Source organism: Neofelis nebulosa, chromosome 10 (assembly GCF_028018385.1).
Source record: "Neofelis nebulosa isolate mNeoNeb1 chromosome 10, mNeoNeb1.pri, whole genome shotgun sequence".
Classification (NCBI taxonomy): domain Eukaryota; kingdom Metazoa; phylum Chordata; class Mammalia; order Carnivora; family Felidae; genus Neofelis; species Neofelis nebulosa.
In genome coordinates this window covers 77,835,268-77,854,506 of record NC_080791.1, presented here as the reverse complement: position 1 = coordinate 77,854,506, position 19,239 = coordinate 77,835,268, and the positions used below count along the sequence as shown (strand labels likewise).

General features: G+C 39.0%; 1 pseudogene; it reads left to right on the top strand.

The window, feature by feature from the left end:
• Nucleotides 1–4,834: 4,834 nt before the first annotated feature.
• On the top strand, nt 4,835–18,691 carry LOC131486630 (uncharacterized; annotated as a pseudogene).
• The last annotated feature ends 548 nt before the right edge of the window (nt 18,692–19,239 follow it).

Below are 19,239 nucleotides of genomic sequence, written 5' to 3'. Positions count from 1 at the left end.
TGAGAAACTTGAGTACTTAGCAAATATTTTTAAACAATAAGAAAAAGTGAGCCTGTCGCTGTAAGGAAAACAACTGACAATATTTGTTGCCAGTAATCAAATGTAAGATTTCTGGGAAAATGAGACTTTGAGAAAATTTGCACCTTCAGGAGCTTCATGGCTTTCAAATACTTAAGACTTCTCTGATGAGAGCTGTAGTACTGTCAACAAATGTGAGCATTTTCATATCATATAATGAAATATGCCCATACCAGGGACATGCACTCACCTCAGTGAACCAGTGTTTTCCAAATGATCAATGTGATGCACGACTTTACAAAATCATGAATAGATGATAGATCCTTTCAGAGTGCTAGACTGATGGCTTTTATCGTAACAGCATATGAAAAGTTCATTGATACGATTTCCAATTCTACATTACCATTAACCTCTAAGAAGGTACCACTTCTTATCACCAGCTTCCATTCTGCTGTATGTTTTTAATTATTGTTCATTGTCTATACCCATCCATCAGGTAGTTAGCCATGAGAGGAGGATCTAACTCTGGCTTGTTATTGATGTCTTCTGTGCCAAAAAGAGGGGTACATACTAGGTGCTCAATGAATATTTGGTTGCATGAAAGAATCCCTATTTGAAAGATAAAGAAACTTAGTCTTGAAGACTTAAAATTATAGCATCACCGGGGTGGCTCAGTTGGTTAAACATCTGACTCTGGATTTCTGCTCAGGTCATGATCTCACAGTTCACAAGTTCAAGCCCGACGTCGGGCTCTGTACTGACAGTTGGAGCCTGCTTGGGATTCTCTCTCCTTCTCTTTCTGCCCTTTCCCTGCTCTTGCATGCTCTCTCGCTCTCTCTCAAAATAAATAAACATTAAAAAAAAAAAGCCTTAAAGTTATGTACCCAAGGTCACAGATCTAGTAAGTAGCTAAAAGGGATTCAAATTATTCAAATTAAGCTCTGTACAATTTCGAAGCTGATCTCCTTTTTTTTTTTTATAAACTTTTTTTTTTTTTTTTAATGTTTACCTACTTTTGAGAGACAGAGAAAGACAGAGCTCAAGAGGGGAAGGGCCAGAGAGAGAAGGAGACACAGAATCCGAAGCAGGCTCCAGGCTCGGAGATGTCAGCACAGAGCCCGACGCGGGGCTTGAACCCACGAACCGCGAGATCATGACCGGAGCTGAAGTCGGACGCTCAACAGACTGAGCCACCCAGGCGCCCCTGTAGCTGATCTCTTAATTGAATCTCTCCACTAAACTGCCTCTGCAGTGAGGCTGTGGAAGTGGTCTTGCCATATCCACATCTAGTTGTTGTTGTTTTTTTTTAATTTTTTTTTAAGGTTTATTTAGTTTTGAGACAGAGAGCATGAATGGGGGAGGGTCAGAGAGAGGGAGACATGTAATCCAAAACAGGCTTCAGGCTCCGAGCTGTCAGCACAGAGCCGGACGCGGGGCTTGAACTCACGGACTGCGAGATCATGACCTGAGCCGAAGTTGGCCGCTCAACCGACTGAGCCACCCAGGCGCCCCCACATCTAGTTTTAACATCAAAGGACTTTCAGCCTTGGGGAACTCTTAGAGCATCTTAAGTTTGATGTGAAATCATTTTATTTTATTTTCTAAAGATTTTTACATTTATTTCGCTTATTATTTGTTTTATTATTTTTTAAGTAAGCTCTACTCCCAGCATGGGGCTTGAACTCACAACCCTGAGATCAAGAGTCACACGCTCCACGAGTGTGCCAGCCAAGCGCCCCGATGTGAAGTCATTTTAGAATTCTAAGGCACCTCAGAGAGTATTTAGTCCATCTTCTCGTAGACTTAGCTGGGGCCACAGTCAGTAATTCACGTAGCTGAGAAACAGCCTCGGAGCTTCCATCCATACCCATTAGGGCAACAGATGCGGAAGCAATGCCATAGACGTCACATGAAGCAGTCTTCATTTCTCCTACCTCATGCCCAGTTCTTTCTTTTCTAAAACCCCAGATAGTGAAGAAAGGAACAAAACAAAAATGGAAACGAACAAAAAAACAGCCCACAAAAACCGGAGGGCTGGCCTCCTAAGTTGAGGGCTTTAATTTTCTGACCACAGCAAAAATTTTTCCATAGCTGACAACTAGGTCACACAGCTTTTAGAGGTGTGCCTTGATGAATGACCCCCAGCCACACCAGGCAGGCCCCACAATATCAAAGATTGCAGCGTCTGGAGTGGGAGTACATTCTGGCAATTCCAGGACTTGCTAGAGGCACAGACTGCAAGTCTTTGGAGAATAAGGCCCCGTGGAAAGGCCCTTGCCAGGTCTGTCTTGTGGTTTAATTACTTTTCCTTGATGTATGACACTTAAACCAACAACAAAAACACTCCATTAGTAAATCATTTCATATGCTGCAAAGCAAATGTGACTGAAACTGTCACTCAAGAATATGTTCATATGTGTGTTCACAGGTAACATAGCTGGGTAGTTGGCGAATAACATAAAAAGAGGCCGTGCCTCCTACACTTTGCCCTAATAGTGCTCAAGGTCATACTTCTCTGACACAAGCCCAGTGCGCAGCAAAATTCCCTTGATCGATATTATTCTGAAGCGTTGAGTGGTTACTTAGAGTGGTAAGCTTACCAGCTTCTAGCACAGAGCAGATGATCGATAAATAACCTTTGAATGACTAATTTTCCATAATGTCAGTATGTATTTTATGCATTTACCATGAGTATGGTTCCTCTAACCTGGAAACATTGTGGTTGTATGGAAGACCAAACAAATCCTGCTGTCTGCAGCAGAGAAGGTTAAATTTGTAAATCATGGATGTTTCCATATACTTCTGTTGGTAAAGATGATATTTTACCTTCAGAGAGATCTTATAGCCACATCACAGCTGTCAGAAGAAAATGGTGGCTTAGCCTACAGTCCAACTACAAAATATAAAACAGTAACACCTACCTCTTCCTGAAGAAATTCAAACACATTATCATTTGGTGGGGTGAGGAAGATATTAAAGAAGCCAGATACTTAAATTGAGGGAGTTATTAATACAAGGTTTAAAATTATCCCAATTAATGCACTTGTTAACTATTTTCCCTTACCTTGATAATATTCATTTCTGAATTTCAATCTATGTTATATTCAGATACTAGCACAAAATAATTGCTTAATAAATTTTGTTGAATTAATCTGATACAGTGATTCCCAAAGTATAGTCCAAGGACTCCCAGAGTTGTGATGTCCTGGAGCACACACACCAACTGTCAAGTTTTTGACAATTTTAGCACTCCTTTGTTAAATATAACCATTACTTAAATCATAAAAACATAGGGGTGCCTGGGTGGCTCAGTTGGTTAAGCATCCGACTTTGGCTCAGGTCATGATCTCGCAGTTCATAAGTTCCAGCCCCACATGGGGCTCCGTGCCGACAGCCAGGAGACTGCAGCCTGCACCGATTCTGTGTCTCCCTCTCTCTCTGCCCCTCCCCTGCTCGCACTCTGTCTCTCAAAAATAAACAAACATTAAATGTTTTTCTTTAATTTAAAAAACATACAATTAAATACGTTATATTAAAATAAAGGTAGTAAATGCTCAAAACCCATCATTGCCTAAATATCTCACTACATTTTACTATTTCTAGGCTTTCAAGGTTATTTCTATCGATTGTATTTACATGGAAGAAATATTATATAGTGGTGTTCGCTATGCATTTATTCCAAACTCTGTGGTATCGGCCATGTTAAGAATATTTACACCAGGAAAACTGGCAAATGGTGCACATTGGGCTTCTCTTTCCTCCGTGGTGGGTTGGGTGCAACACTTCTGAGGATTCCCAAGACTCTTCCAGGTGGTCTACCAAGTCTCCCCTTTTAATGTGAGAGGCCACATTTCCTCCATATATGTCAACTAAAACATCATATTAAAACAGATTGAATGCAAAAGCGGATGAGTTCAACTGCAGGCCAGACACTAATTTTCAAAAAATGTAAAACTATGCCCTTCTAATTTTTCTTTTTTCACAAAAATGTACTGTTAACATGCACATTTTTATATCTCTTTTTTAAATGGATGAATAAGTATTTTTACTCTTAGTTTTAAATTCTAATATGGTAAATATTGATATAGTACACAAAAACAAAAGCTCTTTGGCATCCTTAATAATTTTTTTTTACTATAAATGGGTGTAAGATAAAAAGTTTGAGAACCATTGATTTAATGGAGTAGTAAATCCCATATCTTGCTTGTTTGACTTAGTGTGGTCAACCTAGAAAAGGACGCCTGTACTCCTATGCTTATGTGAACCTGGGAAATGAATTCTTGACGTCTTCAAATCTTTATTTCACCATTTGCAAAAAACAGCGCTAAACAAGATGATCTCGATGAACTTTTTTTTTTTTTTAGCTCTTAGATTCTGTAACTATGAGAATTATAAATGAGCTTTGCTCCTAGTTCGAAGGCAGAAATGTTTGTGCTTTGTCGTATTTTTCATACCTCCGACCCAAATCATCACTGTTTTTAATAATCTTTTCACCTAAGCTCCTGTCCCCCAAAGAATTTAACATTCGATTACATCATTCTAATTACAGAAGTCACTACGTCCAATTGTCAAAAAATCAGACCAGTCTTGGACTACAGTGTATGCCATGTAGCAGGCATAATGAAATGCCACAACAAAATAACATGGCTTCCTGTCACTCCATGGGTCCAAATTCAGTAAAGCAACCATTGTGGGGGCTCTGCTTTGCATCTCCCCACAGCAGCATAGAAAACTAAAAGACACGTGCTGTCTGAGTGTTTTTTCCCTGCAAACAATCACGAATGAGTATTTACTAGGCATCCTAAGAATCTGCTGAATGATCAATTTCACGCAAGTCCGCATCAGCTTTGCCGAGGAAATCACTGCGGAAAATGCAAATGGTATATGCAATAAAAGGCCCTTGCCAAGTGCATCAAGACAGCAGCCTTCGCTTTCGTATCACATCTGCGTCTCCCTCCGGTTCCGTGGCGCATCCGCCAGCCAGAGCGAGAGGTGAAATCGCTTCCCAGCCGGCTGGAAATTCAACTTCCCTCTCAACAGCAAACGACCAGAAAAAGCAAGCCCTCCCGGGGAACTGCAGGGCCGAGGGCGCGCGTGGGTGACCGGCACCGCGGGGCGCGCCCGTCCCCTTATCTCGGGCGGTGGGCTGTTCTGGGCCCTACGGGGGCCCGGCCGGGGAGGCGGGCGCGGAATCGCGGCTGCGCCAAAATGGCTGCCAGCATCTAGCTGCCGGGAGGGGCGCTGCTCCGGGCCCCGGGTGGGCTGCCCTCCCCTAAGCGGCTCAGTGCGCCCCAGCCCTCGCGGCCCGGGAGCGTCCGCTTGCAGCCGCGGCGGAGGCGCTTCCCAGACGACCCGTATTTACCACTACCCTTCCCGAGGCCAAGGCCAGGCGCCCGCCACGCCTTCAGTTAAGTCTGCAGAGGGTCACCCCCCGCACCGCCCTCCACTACGCGACACGTGCGACACGGCATCGCCATGGCAACCGCCTCTTCTCCCCCTCTCTTATTATTGAACATCTGAGGCACAGGGCGTCCCTGAACTTGTTACTGCACTAGTTAATGCGGTCCTCCGAGGGCTTAGTTTCCTAACTATTGTTCTTTGCGCAACCGACTGCTTCCTGAAGCTAGAAAAACCGAGCGTGTGTTTCAAACGTTCTCCCCACCACTCCTGAGCCAAGCATGTCAGTGAATGAGAATTCTCCTCTAGGGATGCGCTGCAGAGGAGAGTGGAAGGAACCAGCTCCCAGCCTAATTTACTGGCACTAACCTTGGAACCATTTTAACGTTTGGTGGCTTCCGTCTTAAGAAATGTAAACCATTAATGATTAAATACAGTATATTTATTATCTATTGATAGTTATATGACTACCTTCTCTCCCTCTCCCACCTATAATTAATGTGTGAAGACGAAATATTCTCTCTGGCTATGACTTATCAGTATGCCCAGTGAAATGGCATTCAGGGAAGTAAATTGATCAAACAATTATTCCTTTCAATTGTGAGTAATTGCAAATAATGACCCCAAAGGACAAAATTGTGTGTGCTCATTAACAATCAAAGAAATGTAAATTAAAATAGCAAAGGTATGCTGTTTAGTGAGCATTTTGTTTGTTTTTAATAATAGCCAATGCTGACAAGGGTGTGACAAAGCATTCATATGGCTGGTGAGTGAGTAAATTGGTACAATCTTCTTGGAGACAATTTTTTCAAGAAATAATTAAGAGATTTGAACAAAATACAGCTACAAAATCGCTCATAGCAGGAATGCTTATAGTTGTTTTTTTTCTTTTTAAATCCAGCTAAATGTAGCATAGAGGAATGGATAAATCAATACAATGATATACAGTGTATCTTTTTAAAATAAAATGAAAGAATACTTAATTTCTTGAAAGATAATTTTAATGATTTAGAGCTAAGTGAAAGTAGATATTAAATAGTGATAAATTTGATACTATTTTTATTTTCTCTTAATGTATTTAACAAGGAAAATGTTAACAATGATTATCTCTGGGTGGTAGAATTACAAATGACTGTATCTTGTTTCTTGTTCTTTCTTTGACAGTGATAAGCATTATTTTCTATAACAATTAAAAAATTCAAAAACGTGCTTTTTTTTTAATTGTGTCAACAGGTCCAACGGGTTTTTAAAAAATAAATATACATATTTATAATAACATAATTATAATCTATTTCCCCATAGATTATAATTAAATAAATATATTTTCCTCAAAGGAAAGTGAAAATTTTAATAGAAAAGAGCTCTGGATCAATCACTCTGATCATTTGGTTTTTCCCTTCAGTTACCCAAGTACTTACATTTGGTTTGGAAAGGAAATATTTCTTTAATTCTTTACATCCACCAAAGGAAGCAAAAATGGGTGTCCATTGAAAACATAATGATATTAAGGAATACACTCAAAAACATTATAGTGTCATAAACCTTCATTAACTTTCATTTTGTTCTCATTCTCTGGCTGTAGAATTACAAATTGAAAAGCAGTTGTTGGTTTAAAGTGGAAATTTATGAGTAATGGTGAGAGGACAGACTTCAGTGCCAGACTTCTCCAAATGGAATTCTGCCAAACCACCTCCTCTATGGTCCCTGCACCCAGGCTCTGGGATAGTAGGGAATGGCCTGTCACCTCATTCACACATGACAGGTTGATCTTTCAGGGAAACTGCTCTCTTCCCACTCTGGTGAGAGTGATCCTGGCTGTTGTCAGGTAGTTTGTGGCAAACCTCCCAACAATAACCTCAAGGCACCTCATTTCTGAGGAAGGCTCAAGAAGAACCCGGACCCAATGGCTGCAATGAAATCAGGCCTCATGAAGGCTTAAGAACTTCTCCCTTTGAATTATCCTGAAGAAAACAAGGTATAGACCTGGGCAGAGATAGAGCTATAAGAATGTTTGTCTTTATACTAGTTTATAACAGTAAAATTTGGGAATCCACATAAATGTCCGGGAATCAGAGAAATTATATTATAGATGGATGATGAAACTGCCTGCAGCTGTTAAAATTAAAAATGGAGAAGAATATTTGATGATGCAGGACAGTGCTCACACTGCAGGGTTAAGAGAAAAGAAAGACATGTTAAATATAGACCATGCAATGTAATCCAGTCTTTATAAAATATGTTACACATAATGTTTAATGTATTACATACAAAATTGAAAATTTAAGCTAAAAACTTACGGATTTCCAGTTTTGTTTCTTTTTCTTTTATCATCTCTAATAAATCCATTCATAATAAGCATTAGTGATTAAGTAATTATCAATAAGGCTTCAATGGAAGAACATATGTTTTATTAGAAGCCAGGGCACAGTTCTACAGGTTCTGGTGACTTTTCAGGTATGCATTTTGTAGGCACCTGGAAACACTTTCAAAGCATACATTTTGTTAGCTCAGCAATGAAAGGATGATACATCACTTGGGTCACATTACTCACTTCTGTTTATCTGAACTAAAGTTCTGGACCCTGTCTTTCTCTCCCACCTAATTGTTAGAGCAGATAAGACACCATTCACCTAAGGACATCTGTTTACAACACTGAAAAGTTTAAATTAAACTAAAGATTATCCAGGCCCCAAGTAAGCACATCTATACACTCTTTTGTCCATATGTGCACTCTATTCCAGTTTGATATTCCATAAACCTATCATTTATAAATGGAGAAATGGTTGACCACATGACTCTCTGATGGAAAATCCATAAAGGCTAATCTTTCAAGATGCATGGCCAAGTTTTTCAGGCTTAAAAAGCCTTTGCTGCCTGCTCCCCGCCCACCACCAGAGCCTCAAGCCCCACTGTAGCTTTCCCATGTGCCCTGTGCCCAGCCATAGGGAGACTACGACAGCTAACACAACTGGAATCTTACGATGTACTGGATGTTGTTCTGATTCTGCCAGCAAACCTATAGGGTATTTTCTAGATGAAGAAACTGAGGCACAGAGAGTTTAAGTAATTTCATCATCCATATCTCCCATGATAATAAGCATTAGATTATGAACCCAGGAAGCCTGTTCTAGCTCTTAACTGTGATATTACCACCCAGATAAATAGTTCACCAAAGAAGTCATTAGCTTCAATTAATCTCTGCCTTAGCCCAGCTCTTCCCTGTGTGGAGAGTCTTCCACTTAGCCAAATTCACACTCCTTTCAAATCACAGAGGCAAAATATATCTCCTTTGCGAAGTCTCCTCAATCATCTCAAGCAGACTAAAGGATTTTCCTCTATGCCCCCATGAGGACCTCGGTTATGGTGCTTAACACACTGCTGTGAAGCATATTTATTTACCTGCTTCTACCACCAATTTGCTAGCTCTTCAAAGCCAGGGTGTAAATCTCTGTTAATCTTTATACCTCCAGTGCCCCACATAGCATCTGACACATAAGAAGTTCTTAATAATTAATGTACGTATGAATGATTATGAGGAGTACTATACAGTTCTGCTTGCCTAAAACTAAGGTCTTCAATGTCCCACCATGAGAGCCACCACCTGTCCCTTACAGTTGGTGCTATGTAGGTGAACACTGGACTGGTAGCTAGGGGACAAGAGAAATGCTAACTGTGCTCCAAAAGTGCAATCTTTGATGGGCTCTTAAATGTTAAATGTGAACCTATCCTTGCAAAGGGAAGGGAGAATATCAAAAGAGCCTCTCAAGATACTATCAGGTATTAATTTTGGCTATTTACCAGCTGTTTTGTTAGGAAAGAGGGCCCTTTTTGAGGTGGGAGACAGGGTGGCTAAGTCTGATAGAGAACTTGGGCTCAGGATGTGGCCAAAAAGGTACACACCTTGATGAAGCTATGTAGTCAGCAACCTAAAAATATACCCAGGTCTGTCTACTTTGGGCAGTTCACACTTCTCCTATCTCAGAAGATTCACCAAGACAGGCATGAAACTCATTGTCTATCCATTTCAATGTTCTTGGATAGTAAAACATTATTCTTGCTAGTTTCACTCACATAGAGACATATTTCTGTTTGAATCCTTCTTACTATCTGCACCATCTTTCTGCGGTGCCTGCATTTTTGTTAAGCTCTCTCAAATCTCTTTTGGAACAAACCTGGGAATAAATAAACACATAAGATGAAAATAAACATACCGTTGATTCACTTTAAGGGTCTGGTTTGAACTTTGCTTTGGGCTTCTAGGTTTATGTGTAACCACATATCTTGAGGAAGGTAGGATATCCTCACAGATACCAAAAACAAATGCTTTGAAAAGAAGTGTCAAAATCCCCAGGAGCCTCTTATCCACTCGTTTGGAGGAAAATAAAACCAGTTTTACCTAAAATGTTTCATACAATCAAATTATACATATGGACGTTTTGCTATGTAGAGGTTCATTTGACCATCATGGAAAAATTTGGCTCATGTTATAGTGCTATTGCATTTTAAACTATGAGTTCTTTTTGAAGTTTTGAAAAGTTCTCATAGATATCTAGTGACTCCTTGTGGAGTATTCTCTTTTCATGTAACAATTCACTGAAAAGTTTAGAAATCATAGAACATTAAGATTGAAGGGGCCGTGGAAGCATTCAATGATAACTCCCGTCCAGGTGGGGCGCTATCTAGCAATAACCATGAAAAAGGGTTGAACATCTCTGGTAACAAGAAGACATCTTTTGGATTATGGCCTCCTTTCCTCTATAATGGTGAAACCGACTTACAAACCAGGTTGCAATTTTCTTGGGATTTTGCCACAGAGGTAGCTATTTCAATAGGGCTCATAATGAAAACCAAAAAGGGAAAGGGGGGAATCAAACATTGGCTACAACCTGTGATTTTCATTGGAATTATGTTGGGAAACTGAATCCTCAAGACGGTTGGTCTCACTTAGTGGTCAAATAAACAATGTTTCAAGTGCAATGAGGTGTCTCTTAAAAAACAAAAATCTCACTCTGAAATTTCACCATTACTTTATATTTTTGGGTTTTTAAAATAATATCCGACAATCTTGATAGTAAGAATTTGTCATTTGGGTCTCAATACCTAGTGTCTTGCCATGAAACTACACTACTTGTCTTTTGTGGGACAACTTTCTCCTACATTGTGTGTAGTCTATGTGGGATGGTAAAATTAGTTGCGAACTGACCACTTTTGAAGCCTCAGGATAGTCAGGTCGTTAATCAGACCCAACCATCCAGTTTCCCCCCAAGACACAGAATCTGAGGTAAGTGAGCAAGAACCCAAAAGGCCCATTTGAGACTACTATTGCAGCATTGGTGCCCTACCGGAATATCTCAGTTGTGAGGCACCTCCTCACCATATAATGCTATCTTGGGTCTTGACATCTTCCAAGTCTGGTTCTGGCATCCCTAATATCCTTCTAATACAGTCTCCTTTTTTAAAAAGTCAGCCAGATTCTAAAATTGATTGTGATGATGGTTGCACAATTCTGTGCATATACTAAAAAAACATTTAATTATGTACTTTCGTGGTTATTTGGTACATGAATTAGATCTCAGTAAAGCTCTTATTTCCCCCATCCCCAAACGAAAATAGTTAGCTACAGCTGGTTTCCATTGCTTGAAACATAGCAAGATCTAACTCATATAATCTTCCTGTCAAAATGCATATATCTAAGCTGTAAAGGATTACACATTTTCAATTCTCTTTAACATTGAGTTTACCAAGAAAAAGTAATGGCCACTAGTTTTGATAGGAGTTGATTAAGTCTTGCAAATACAGTGCTATTTTAAGAGGACAGGCAACAATAAAGCACCACATGGGTGAGATTTTAGATGTTCAGACCAGCATGGGACATTAAATAGTAGGAAGGTTAGAGACAGAGGTGTGGAATGTGTAATGGTCATCCATAGAAGAGGTAAGTTTTTCTGCCACTGGTCATAAATCTGAATTTATCTGAAGTCATAAACCTAGCACTAAGTTTATTATTCCTGTCTTGCAAATCATTTGTTAACCACCCCATTAGTTCTTTTTTAAAAAATATTTATTTATTTTGAGAAAGAGAGAGAGAGAGAGCACAAGCAGGGGAGGGCCAGAGAGAGGGAGAGACAGAATCCCAAGCAGGTTCCATGCTGCCAGCACAGACCCCAGTGTGGGGCTCAAACTCATGAATCATGAGATCGTGACCTGGGCTGAAATTAACAATTAGCACATAACCGACTGAGTCACTCAGGCACCTCCCCCCCATTACTTCTAATAACAAGTGTAATAAACTAAAATCCAGATCCAGCAAAATCAGCAAAAGTAGGCCAAGACCAAGACATATTTTAATTAAATATGCAAAATACAGTGCTAAAGAAAAAATCTTAAAGGCAGCAAGACAAAAGAAGTCACTAACTTATAAAGGAAAATTCACAAAGCTAGCTGGAGATTTTTTGATAGAAACTTGGCAAGCCAGAGGGCATGGAATGATATATTCAAAGTGCTGAATGGGAAAAACCTACCATTCAGAACAGAGAAAGATAAAGACTTTCCCAGTTAAACAAAACCCATGGGAGTTTGTGACCACTAAACCAGCCTTGCAAGAAATATTGAAGGGAATTCTTTGAGTAGAAAAGAGAGATCAAAAGTGACAATATAAAAACAGGAAACACAAAAGCAGTAAAATGAATATATCTCTAAAAATCACTCAAGGTACTCACACCAAAAAAGGACACAAAATATAATAATTTATACATAAAATGTGGGTGAGGAAAGGAGAAAAGAATGGGTTCAAACGTGAATGGCCAGCAACTTAATAGAGACTGTTACTTGTAGCAGATATTATATACTAACATAATGGGAACCATTTATCAAAACCCACTAATAAACATGCAAAGAATAAAGAGAAAAAATCTAAATCACTAAAGAAAATCAGCAAAACTTTAAAGGAAGACAAAAAAAAAATGATCAAAGAAAATCTCCAGAAACAACCACAAAATAAATAATAAAACAGCAATAAATACAAATCTATCAATAATTACTTTGAATGTAAGTGGACTAAATGCTCCAATCAAAAGACAGTGTCAGAATGACCCATTTATATGCTGCCTACAATAGACTCATTTTAGACCTAAAGACACCTACAGATTGAAAATGAGGGGATCGATGAGGTGCCTGGGTGGCTCAGTCGGTTAAGCATCTGACTTTTGATTTTGGCTCAGGTCATGATCTCACCGTTTGTGGGTTCAAGCCACATTTTAGGCTCTGTGCTGACAGTGCAGAGCCTGCTTGCGATTCTCTCTCCCTCTTCCTGCCCCCCTCAACTAAATAAACATTTTAAAAAAAGAAAATGAGGGGATGGAGAAATATCTATCATGAAAAATTGATGTCAAAAAAACACTGGAGTAGCAATACATATATTGGACAAACTAAACTTAAAAACAAGGACTATAACAACAGAAAAAGAGGGGCACTATATAATCATAAGGGGGATGATCCAATAAGAAGATATAACATCCATAAATATTTATGCACCCAAATATATAAAACAATTAATAACAAACAAAAAAAGAACTTGATATACAATATAGTATATTTATATACTTTTGCATGGATTCTTTATAGTATAAAGAATTGATATACAATGCAATTTGAATTGACATACAAAAGCATGGATTCTTTATAGTATAAGGAATTGATATGCAATAATAGTATGGGAATTTAACACCCCACGTACATCATTGGACAGATCATCTAAACAGAAAATAAATAAGAAAACAATGGCTTTGAATGACAGATTTGACCAAATAGACCTAACAGATACATTTAGAACATTTCATTCTAAAAGAGCAGAATACACATTCTTTTCAAGTACACATGGAACATTCTCCAGAATCACATATTAGGTCACAAAACAGACCTCAACAAATACAAAAAGACTGAAATCAGACCATGCACCTTTTCTGACCACAAAGGTATGAAATAAGAAGTCAACCACAAGAAAAAATCTGGAAAGACCACAAATACATGGATGTTAAACAACATACTACTACACAATGAATGGGTCAACCAGGAAATCAAAGAAGAAATTTAAAAAAAAATACATGTGAACAACTAAAAATGAAAACACAATGTCCAAAGCCTTTGGGATGCAGCAAAAGTGGCTCAAAGAGGGAAGCATATAGCAATACAGGTCTATCTCAAGAAGCAAGCAAAATCTCAAATACACAATTTAACCTGACACCTAAAGGAAAAAGAAAAGGAACAACAAAACAAAGGCTAACGCTAGCAAAAGGAAGGAAATAATAAATATTAGAACAGAAATATATGATATAGAAACTAAAAAGAAATGCAACAGAAGAGATCAATGAAACTAGGAGCTTGTTCTTTGAAAAAATAATCAAGTTGATAAACCTCTAGCCAGACTTATTAAAAAGAAAAGAGAAAGGACTCAAATAAACAAAATCACAAATGAGAATGGAGAAATAACAACTGGTTCCACAGAAATACAAACAGTTTGATTATGAAAAACTGTATGTGAACAAATTGGACAACCTGGAAAAAATGGATAAATTCCTACAAACATATGAGCTACCACAACTGAAACAGGAAGAAATAGAAAACTTGAACACACAGATAACCAGCAAAGAAATGGAGTCAGTAATCAAAAAACTCCCAGCAGGGGCACCTGGGTGACTCAGTCGGTTAAGTGTTTGACTTCAGCTCAGGGCATGATCTCACAGCTTGTGAGTTCGAGCCCCACGTCAGGCTCTGTACTGACAGCTCAAAGCCTGGAGCCTGCCTAGGACTCTGTGTCTCCCTCTCTCTCTGCCCCTCCCCTGCTCATGCTTTCCCTCTCTCTCTCTCTCTCTCTTTCTCAAAAATAAATAAACTCAAAAAAAAAAAAAAAAAAACTCCAACAAACAAAAGTCCAGGACCAGATGGATTCATAGGCTAATTTTGCCAAACATTTAAACAAGAGAGAATATCTATTCTTCTCAAACTATTCCAGAAAATAGAAAAGGAAGGAAAACTTCCAATTTCATTCTATGTGGTCAGCATTACCCTGATACCAAAACCAGATAAAGACACCGCTAATTAAGAGAACTACAGGCTGATATCTCTGGTAAGCATGGATTCAAAAACTCTCGATAAAATACTAGCAAACCAAATCCAACAATATATTGAAAAAATTATTCACCACAAACAAGTGGGGTTTATTCCTGGGTTGCAAGGGTGTTTTGATAGTCACAAATCAATCAACATGATACATCTCATTAATAAAAGAAAGGTTAAGGACCATCTGATCATTTTAATAGATGCAGGAAAAAAAATTGATGAAGTACAACATCCATTCGTGATAAAAACTCTCAAAAAATAGATTTAGGGGGCGCCTGGGTGGCGCAGTCGGTTAAGCGTCCGACTTCAGCCAGGTCACGATCTCGCGGTCCGTGAGTTCGAGCCCCGCGTCAGGCTCTGGGCTGATGGCTCGGAGCCTGGAGCCTGTTTCCGATTCTGTGTCTCCCTCTCTCTCTGCCCCTCCCCCGTTCATGCTCTGTCTCTCTCTGTCCCAAAAATAAATTTAAAAAAAAAACATTGAAAAAAAAAATTAAAAAAAAAAAATAGATTTAGAGGGAACATGCCTCAACATTATAAAGGCCATATATGAAAAACCCACAACTCATATCCTAAATGGGGAAAAAATGAGACCTTTTCCTCCATGCTCAGGAATAAGACAGGGATGTCCATTCTCACCACTTTTATTCAACATAGTATTGAATGCTCTAGCCACAGCAATCAGACAACTAAAAGAAATAAGAGGCCTCCAAATCTGCAAGGAAGAAGCAAAACCCTCACTATTTGCAGATGACATGATACTATATATAGAAAACCAAAAATACTCCCCACACACAAAAATACTAGAACTGATTAATGAATTCAGTAAAGCTGCAGGATACAAAATCAATATACAGAAATCTGTTGCATTTCTATACACTAATAATGAATCAGCAGAAAGAGAAATTAAGGAATCAATCCCATTTACAGTTGCACTAAAAACAATGAAAGATACCTAGGAATAAGCCTAAACAACAAGGGGAAAGACCTGTACTCTGAAAACTATGAAATACTAATGAAAGAAATTGAAGATGACACAAACACATGGAAAGACATTCCATACTCATGAATTGGAAGAAAAAAAAATATTACTAAAATATCTATACTAACCAAAGCAATCTACAGATTTAATGCAATCCCTATCAAAATACCAATAGCATTTTTCAGAGAACTAGAGAAAACAATCCTAAAATTTTTAATGAGCCACAAAAGACCCTGAATAGCCAGAGCAACTTTGAAAAAGAAAAAGGAAAAAAAAGGAAAGCTTGAGGCATCACAATTCCAGACTTATATTACTAAGTTGCAATAGTCAATACAGTATGGCATTGGCACAAAAATAGACACATAGACCCCTGGAACAGAACAGAAAACTTAAAAATGAACCCATAGCTCTAATGTCAGTCAATCTTTGACAAAGCAGGACAGATATGCAATGGGAAAGAGACAGTCTCTTCAAGAAACAGTGTTGGGAAAACTGGACAGCAACATGCAAAAGAATGAAACTGGACCACTTTCTTACACCATATACACAAATAAGCTCAAAATGGATTGAAGACCTAATTATGAGACCTGAAACCATAAAAATCCTAGAAGAAAACACAGGTGGTAACTTCTTTGACGTCAGCCATAGCAACTTCTTTTTGATAGGTCCCTGAGTCAAGGGAAATAAAATAAAAAATAAACATCAAATTATAAAGTTTCTGGGGCATGGGTGGATCAGTTGGTTGAGTATCCAACTTAAACTCAGGTCATGATCTTATGGTTCTTGAGTTCGAGTCCAATGTTGGGCTCTGTGCTGACAACTCAGAGCCTGGAGCCTGCTTTGGATTCTGTGTCTCCCTCTCTTTCTCTGCCCCTCCCCTGTTCGTGCTCTGCCTCTCTCTCAAAAAATAAACATTAAAAAATATTTTTTAAATAAATAAATAATAAGCTTCTGCATAGCAAAGAAAACAATAAACAAAACTAGAAGGCAACCTTCTGAATGGGAGAAGATATTTGCAAATTACATGTCTAATGAAGGGTTAGTATCCAAAAAAATATAAAGAACTTATAAAACTCAACATCCAAAAAACCAAATAATCCAATTAAAAAATGGGCAGAAGACATGAATAGACATTTTTCCAAAGAACACATACAAATGGCCAACAGACACATGAAAAGATGCACAATATTGCACATAATCACGGGAATGTAAATCAAAACTACAATAAGATATCACCTCACACCTGTCAGAATGGCTAAAATCAACAACACAAGAAACAACACATGTTGGCAAGGATATGGAGAAAGGGGAACCCTTATGCGCCGTTGGTGGGAGTGCAAACCGGTGCAGCCACTCTAGAAAACAGTAAGGAAGTTCCTCAAAAAGTTAAAAATAGAACTCTATGGTCCAGCAATTACACTACTAGATATTTACCCAAAGAATACAAGTACAAATTCAGAGGAATACATGCACCCTGATGTTTATAGTAGCATTATCTGCAATAGACAAATTATGGAAAGAATTTAAGTGTCCATCAATTGATGAATGGATAAAGAAGATGTCGGGGCACCTGGGTGGCTCAGTGGTTAAGCATGTGACTTCAGCTCAGGTCATGATCTGGCGGTTCATGGGTTCAAAGCCCATGTTGGGCTCTGTGCTGACAGCTCAGAGCCTGGAGCCTGCTTCCGATTCTTTGTCTCCCTCTCTCTCTGCCCCTCCCACACTCATGCTCAGTCTCTCTATCAATAAATGAATAAACGTTAAAAAATTTAGAAGATGTGTTACATATACATAGTGGAGTATTACTCAGCCATGAAAAAGAACGAGATCTTGCCATTTGCAACAATGTGGTTTGAACTAAAGAGCATTATGAAATACGTCTGTTAGAGAAAGATAAATACTGTATGATTTCACTCCTATGTGAAATTTAAGAAACAAAACAAATAAATAAATGGAAAAAAAAGAATATAGAGAGAGGCAAACCAAGAAACAGACTCTTAACTACAGGGAACAAACTGATGGTTACCAGAGGCAGGTGGGTGGAAGGATTAAATAGGTGATGAGGATTAGGGAGTGCGCTTGTGGTGAATCCCTGGTGATGTATGGAAGTGTTGAATCACTACATTGTACACCCGAAACTAACATTACACTTCATGTTACTAACTGGAATTTAAATTTAAAAATTTAGAAAATAAAGTGAAAACTAAGAAAATTACAAAATAGATATACAAACGGTATGGAGTGCTTTCTTCCTTCTCACCTGCCAACGTGGTGTTCAGGTGCTTCATTGAGGCTGGCTGGACGTAGAGTGACCTACGTCTCCTTTGGGCCTCATACGGGGGAAGCGGGCTTGGACTGTAGATGTTATTGATCAGAACAAGGCTTTGGTTGCTGGACCCTGCACTCAGCTAAGGATACAGGCTATGCCTTTCAAATCCATGCAGCTCACTGACTTCATCCTCAAGTTCCCACACAGTACCCAGCAGAAGTATGTCCAACACACCTGGTGGAAGGCAGGTGTCAGTATAAAATGGGCAGCCACAAGATGCACCAAGTAGATTAAAACCAGAGAAAGAAAAGCCAAGTTGACAGATTTTGATTGTTATAAAGTCATGAAGGCAAAGAGAGTGGGGAATAGAATAATCAAGCTTGATGTTAGGAAGCTGCAAAAAGCAGCTCTCCTGAAAGTCTCTCCCCCCAAAAAGCACCTGCTGCTAAGGATGTAACTGCAGCCGCTGTTGCAAAGGTTCCAGCAAAAAAGATGGCCAGTATCCAGGTGCCTGGGTGGCTCAGTCAGTTAAGCCTCCATCTATTGATTTTGGCTCAGGTGATGATCTCATGGTTCATGAGATCAAGTCCCATGTCAGGCTCCATGCTGACAGCGTGGAGCCTGCTTGGGGTTCTCACTGCCCCTCCCCTACTGGTATGCACCCTCTCTTTCTTCCTCTCTCAAAATAAGTAAATAAACATTAAAACAAACAAAAAAAAAGATGGCAACTGCGGGCAAGAAGGCTCCACCCCAGAAGGTTCCTGCCGGGAGAGCTGCAGGCCAGAATGCAATGCCTCCAAAGGCTCAGAAGGGTCCAAAAGCTCCAGTCCAGAAAGCATGTGCTCTGAAGGCATCTGGCAAGAAAACACAAAAGCATAAGAGGCTATTATAAATAAGTAATAAAGGTTCTTTTGGACACGCAAAAAAAAAAAAAAAAAACCTTGACAAAATTACAAAATAAAAAAAAGTGCAGTATTTGAAGATAAAAGACTCACATGTAAACAATGCATAATTCACAATTAATACACACTGCAAACCTTAGGGTAAAATCTGTTTTATTTTACTTACAATTCATAACAGCCTTGTATTTCAACTTCGAACAATTTAGTGGTTTCCTCAAGGTTACAGAGCCAACAAATAAATGAAACGAAATTCAAACGCAGATCCTCTGATTCCAAAGGCCATGCTTTCTCTTCACATAGCATATAATGCCTGCTCTTTCAGCATTCTGAGATGAAAGCTCTCAATCAAAACTGAAGCAAGAAGAAATATAGATTCAGCCATACTAATAAAATATTAACTTTCTATTAGATCAACATGGTGAGGGACATTTTTTACATTTTCACACACACGTGTATGTGCACCCCCCCCAAGGAGCACCACATTTTCTAGGAATATTAGAATTATTTAATCTGTTCCTAACTTACTTCATAGACTCACCTCTTCTTCTCTGCACCCC